Here is a 6,840-nt window from a genome sequence, read left to right on the forward strand (position 1 = left end):
TATATATATATATATATATATATATAATTCTTACATGGTGCTGAGGATTGAACTCAGGGCCTTGCACATGCGAGATGAGCGCTCTACTGCTGAGCCACAACCCCAGCCCTCAGCCATTGCATTATTAATACTAACAAAGAAAGGCTGGAGATGTGGCTCAATGGTAGAGCACTTGCCTTAGCATGCATGAGTCGAGTCCCATGGTTTGACACCCAGCACCACAAAACAAAAGGGAATCTGAGATGGCTCCCTTCCACCAAAGTCCACTGGGAATCAATCTCTCTGGTTTGTTTTGCCACTAAGTGAAGACATTCAGGTTGTACTATGGTTTGGGGATGGTTTAAGTGTGTCCCTCCCTCAAGAATTTATATATTGGGTTGGGGTTGTGGGCTCAGTGGTAGAGGACTTGTCTAGCACATGTGAGGCCCTGGGTTCGATCCTCAGCATCACATAAAAATAAATAAATAAAATAAAGGTATTGTGTCCAACTATATCTAAGAAAAATAAATATTAAAAAAAGAATTAATATATTAAGCTGGACATGGTGATGCATGTGCATAATCACAGCAACTCAGGAGGCTGAGACAGGAGGATTACAAGTTGGAGGCCAGCCTCAGCAACTTAGAGAGGCCCTAAGCAACTTAACTGGACCCTGTCTCAAAATTTAAAGATATGGGGCTGGGGATGTGGCTCAAGCAGTAGCGCGCTCGCCTGGCATGTGTGCGACCCGGGTTCGATCCTCAGCACCACATACAAACAAAGATGTTGTGTCCGCCGAGAACTAAAATAAATACATATTTAAAAAAAAAATTAAAGATAAATAGGGGCTGGGGTTGTGGCTCAGTGGTAGAGTGCTCGCCTAGCATGGGTGAGGCCCTGGGTTCCATCTTCAGCACCACATAAAAATAAATAAATAAAATAAAGGTATTGTGTCCAACTATATCTAAGAAAAATAAATATTAAAAAAAGAATTAATATATTAAGCTGGACATGGTGATGCNGTGGTAGAGGACTTGGCTAGCGCATGGGTGAGGCCCTGGGTTCCATCTTCAGCACCACATAAAAATAAATAAATAAAAATAGAGGCACTGTGTCCACCTACAACTAAAAAAATTTTTTTTTAAATTTAAAAATAAATAAAAAGGGCTGGGGATATAGCTTAGTGGTTAAAACGCCCCTGGGTTCAATTCCCAGTATAGTAGCAGTAGTAGTAGTGGTTATTATTGAGAGCTTGGGCCCAGGCACTGAAAGGTGGTGAGATCCTTTGTTAGAGTCTGTAAACAAGTCAGGATGGTGCCTGGCATTTTGCCAGGGGGAGTGGTTTGTGAGGTGGAGCCAGCGAGCCATTAAGTGTGGAGATTCCTTATTGGTTGACTGCTGTATCTAGTTTATGTTAATTAAGATAAGCTGTGTGGAATGTATAAATACCTCTGTTGTCCTACAATAACCGGCTCCCTCTCCTGCTGTATCAACGTATACAAGTTGTTCTTCACCCCCCCCCCCATTTTGCCCAGCCAGCCAGACTGCGGCAATCCTTAAGAGGTGGAGCCCAGTGGGAGTTTGGAAGAGGGCTCCTCTCTCTTACTCTGGTTTCCTGTTTGGCCATTTGACCACCCCCTGCATATACTCCCACCATTACTCAGAGCCAGCCTGATGCCTGTAATGATGCCCTTGAACCTCCAGAACTGTGAGTGAATAGACCTCTTTTCTTTGTAGTTAGCCTGCCTCAGGTATTTCATTATAGTAACAAAAACCAGACTGATACAGGTTGGCTCAACTTTATAGAGCAGTCCTGGCCATTCCTGGATGTGGACCTGTCCCTCCCCTTGGCACCCTAACTAAGGCAGGGGTCCCCAAGAACTGACTCTGACTCAGCTTCCCTGAGAGTCCAGAGCTTATAGCTTGTGCTGTATGACTAGGAGTCCCTCGCCCTCTCTGTGCTTGATCCCAGCCCTTGAGTGGCTCTGGAAGACAGAAGTACAGAACTACATTCTTTGATATACAGGGTGGACATCAAGAATTTATATATTGGGCTGGAGTTGTGGGCTCTGGGTGTTTTAGTAGAAAGGGTGACTAATTCTTAGTATGTGTGTGTGTGTGTGTGTGTGTGTGTGTGTGTTGGTGTTGGAGTTTTATTTTGATTTTTGTTGTTTTTTGAGACAGGGTCTCATTAGATGGCCCCTGCTGGCCTTGAATTTGTAGTTGTCTGGGCTCAGCCTCCTGAGCAGCTGGGATTACAGGTATGTGCCACAACCTGGCTCCTGGTGCTGGGGATTGAACCCAGGGCCCCACATGTGTTAGGCACACACTCTAATACTGAGCTGCTCCCCGAGGCTGGGGGGACACGTTCTTGCAAAGGGAAGAATTGAATTCACTGGTTCCCACTTCCCATGCATGGAAACTGAGACCACCCAGCGAATCCAAGAGCTATTGCCCAAGAGCCTCAGTGATTCATCCGAGCCCCACGTGCTCACCTAACGTGCTTGGTGCTGTCCAGCAGCGAAGCAGCCAGGAAGAAAACAGCATCCATTCCTTGGGGAGCTGACATTTCAGTGGGGGTGGACGATAAGCAAAAAGAAAGAAAAAAAAAAAAAGGAAAATGTCTGACAATTCCTCAAAAATTTGAACATAGAACCACCCGATGAGCCAGAAATTCCGCTCCTAGGTATCCGCCCAAGAGAACTGAAAACAGGGAGTCAACAAATCCTCATACTCAAAAGTTCACAGCAGCTGAAAAGTGGAAACAACCCAAATGCTCATCAACGGATGAATGAATGAACAAAATATGGCCCAATCACACGGTGGAACATTACTCAGCCATCAAAAGGAGCAAAGTACTGATGCAGGCTGCCACATGGATGAACCTCGAAAACATGATGCTGAGTGAAAGAAGCCAGGCCAGAGGCCGCAGGGTGTGGGAGCACACAGACAGGGAATGTTCAGCACAGGCAACCACAGAAGGCAGAAAGTGGATTAGGAGTTTCCAAGAGCTAGGAGGAGAGCAGGGCGTGATTTTATGAGAACTAGATTTCCTTTCGAGGGTGTTGAAATGATCTGCCTCACATTAGGGGAGGTGGTTTCATGGCATTCTGAATGTACTAAACCCTTATGGGCCAGCGGCCCAGGAGGCTGAGGTAGAAGGATCATGAGTTCAAAGCCAGCCTCAGCAACTTAGCAAGGCCCTAAGCAACTCAGCAAGACCCTATCTCTAAATAAAATATTAAAAAAAGGGCTGGTGATGTGGCTCAGTGGTTGAGCACCCCTGGGTTCAATCCCCAGTACCATAAAAAACAAAAAACACACAAACAAAAAAACATACAAAACAAACCCTGTGGGACTGTAGACGAAGTTCAGTGGAAGGGTACATGCCCAGCAAGCACAGGTCCCTGGCTTCAATCCCTAGTTCTGGGAAAGTGAGAAATAAACGAATAAAACATAAAAGAAGGCCTGAGGTTGTGGCTCTGTGGTAGAGCGCTTGCCTAGCATGCGTGAGGCCCTGGGTTCGATCCTCAGGGCTGCATATTAATAAGTAAAATAAAGCCCATTTAAACATTTCCTTAGTTGTCAATGGACAGCTAAGAAAATATTTAAAAAATAAAATAAAAATTATTTTTAAAACACAGAATCATACAGTTTTAATGAATTTTATCATGGGGATTTCATCTCAATTAAAAAAAAAGTAAAATATAGACTAGGGAAGAAAATTCAGACTAGGCTGGGGACAGAGAATGGGCCTAGGGGCTGGAAAACAGTCACACTGACAGGGACAGCAGGTGAGGACTCGTCCTGAGCCCTGCCCCCCAGGCACAGCCGGGTGGAGTGACCTGCCCGAGGCCTCAGAGCCCAAAACCACTGAGCGCAGAATGCAGGGCGATAGCTGGAGTTTTTGTTCGATGTTGACCTGTGTATTTTATAGAGAAGCAAAAAGGGCCGTTGGGTGTTTCATGGCTTGTTCCGAAACCATTTGGTGGTGACAGCCTAACGGGTGGCCACTGGCCCCCGCATGAGGCTGTGGGAAACCGGGCCTCCCCTGAGGCTTCATTCCCTCCTCTAACACCCGGGGGTGTGAGGAGGCCGCCAAGCTTCGACCTGGGGCGCTGAGCCCCACAGCTGGTCGGACGCAGGGGAGCAGGTGAGATCCCTGCCTCTGGGGCAGCTGTGCCAGCTGCAGGCCAGATGGTGGCCAGGCCTGTGGAATTGCCTGCTGTGTCCCTGCTTCAGTCTTTGCTAGGCTCTAGGTCATCGTTATTGGGTGCAGCGTGTGCAGTAACCCATGTGGGCCGTCACGGCACCCCCTGGACCCTGCTTCATCCAGAGAAGGCAACCTCTACAGTTTGGGCCAAGAACCCTGCAGAGAGTCCTGGCTTTGCTCTGCCTCACCCCCAAATCTCACCTGTCCTATTAGCTACACCTGCAAAGTGCATTCCAGCCAACACTACCCGGTCACCACCCTGGGACGAACACCATCAATTTTAGCCTGAATTGTTTGCCTCCTAATAAATGTCCCCAAATGTCAAAGGAGTTTGTTAAAGTCAGTGTTAATTAAGTCCCCTCTACTGAGATGGCCCCTCTCATTTCACACATAAGGATGTCTCCACAGGGACATCTAAGACCCTCAGTGACACAGAGAATGCCTTCCACCCAGTCTCCCACCTCTTCCCTCTCCCTTGTTTTTGCTTGATAGGTAACTCTCCAGGCATGCTGATGCCTCAGGACCTTTGCACTTGCTGTCCCATGGCACATGGTCTTCGAGCACCCAGGGTGTCCAAAGGGCTGCAGGTCTACAGCACGCTCCGAGTGTGCACGCAGCCAGGAGTCCAGCAAACCTCTTCTTACTTATCAGTGACTGTGGCTGTGTTCCTGACATGTGGGTCAAATCTGGATGTTATGAAGTGTGCGTGCATATGGACAGCATTGACTTCAACTCTAGTGTGGCGGGGGTGTGAGCTGGAGTTCTCTGCTGAGTGGGGTTTGCTGCCTGCATGTAGTTCATCTGGAACAAAGGCTGCATGGTGGACCAACCTTGGGCGGACGAGGGCGTGTCTGCAGAGCTTGCCGGAACGTGAGCGGCTCATGCATGCATGCGTTCAGCATTATTCAGTGATGACTGTGCTGGAGAGGTCAGCAGCACCCAGTTTCTTTCAACTCCCACAGTGTAATCTCCTGGGCATTTTACACAGTGTTTGAGCACATCTGTGTACCTGGACCTCTGCAGGAGATGGATCAGTACTTGGACCCGGTCCTCCTTGCAGGAGCCCACTCAAGCAAGCCCCTTACGCCCTCCTCCAGAGTCTCCAGCCCTGTACACCCTCTTCTCCTAGTGCTGACTCAGGGAGAGCTTTGAGCCCCATCTGGACTCCTGGTCCCCATCCGAGCGAGGTTGCATAAAGAAGCTCTGACTCAGAGAGCAAAAGTGAATCTGCTAAAGGCTGGAGAAAGGATCCTGGGAGCTTGGACCCTTCCAAGGCAGTGATTCTAGGCTTTCAAAGAGTTTAGGGATGGAAGGTGTCCTTGAGAGCTCTGGATGCTTTCTAGGAGGGTGTATGGGGGGGGGGTGTTAAGTGTTGGATTTGGCTCCACAGGGTGCACAGCAGGGAGGGATGAAAGAAGGGAGAGGAGGAGAGGAAGGAAAACAGGAACAAAGACAAAAAAAGGAAAGACACAGATGACACTGAGCCCTGGCTGAAGACTGGGGTGTCTGGGGTCTGGAGCTTTCCCAGGGTGCTGGGCCTGATGGAATGAACTCAGATGGTGTGAGTTTGAAGAACCTATAGGCAGGGATTTGGGGGAGTAGGAAGGGGATTTGAGTAGAGGATGGGGAGATAATCTGATTGGGGAGACTGAGGTATAAAAAACCACAATTAAAGAATGAAGAAAGTATGGTGGATCTGAGGCAGGAGACTGGCATCTGAGGGTGGAAGTTCTGGGAAGTTCTGGGTCTTTTAGAGAATAGTTGGGATCCAATAGTGTTGAAAGTCTGAGACCTGGCAGGGCATGAGTTTCCAAGTTTCTGAGGGAGGCCCGCGGAAGGGGTAAGGCTGGGAGTGGGGTGTGCGTGGTGGGGAGAGGGTGAGGTTGTCAGAGTTTAGGGACCAGTTTCTGCACGCCTTAGCGCATCCTCTCCCGCGCCCCTACCCTTAGCCTCCTCCCGGCTCTCAGCTCCTCGGTGTCTCACCACACCCAGCCCCACCCCAGACACGCCCCACCCTCGTCCCAGGCTCCGCCCACTCACACCTCGCCCTCCCGGAGCTCCGCAGACCTGGCCTTCCCTTCTTCAGGACGGACCCCCCCTCACCCTCTCCGGGAGTCACTGTGCCTTGGCCCGCCCCTCCGCACTCGGTCCAGCCCCCCTTGGCCACGCCCCTCCTCCGCGACTCGGACCCTCCCTGGTCCGGCCCCACTTGGGACCAGACCACGCCCTTCTCTGGTCCGACCGGCCCCAGCTCTGCCTTTGGCCTTCTGATAATCCGCTCCGACCCTCTTCAGACCTGGTCCCTCCCTTCATCTTGGGCCCCGCCACTCATCATACCTGGCCCCGCCCCTCTCCCTGCCCCTACCCTAACCCTTCTCCGGGTCCTGACACAGGCCCCGCCTTCAAATAGGCCCCGCCCCTCCCAGCCCGCACGCGCCCCCCTCCCCCCCTCCCGTCCCTCCTCAGTCTTGGCTCTGCCTCAATCCCTCACCTTTCACTTTGGCCTGGTTTTGACCCCGCCCCCCGAATAGGAGGCCCCTCCCATAATGCCCCGCCCCCTCAGCGTGCTGAGCTCCGATCCGTCCACCAGACCACGCCCCCTCGTTTGGCCCCGCCCCGATATCTCGTCTAGGCCCCGCCCCTCCTCA

Source organism: Marmota marmota, unplaced genomic scaffold (genome assembly GCF_001458135.2).
Source record: "Marmota marmota marmota unplaced genomic scaffold, marMar, whole genome shotgun sequence".
Lineage (NCBI taxonomy): Eukaryota > Metazoa > Chordata > Mammalia > Rodentia > Sciuridae > Marmota > Marmota marmota.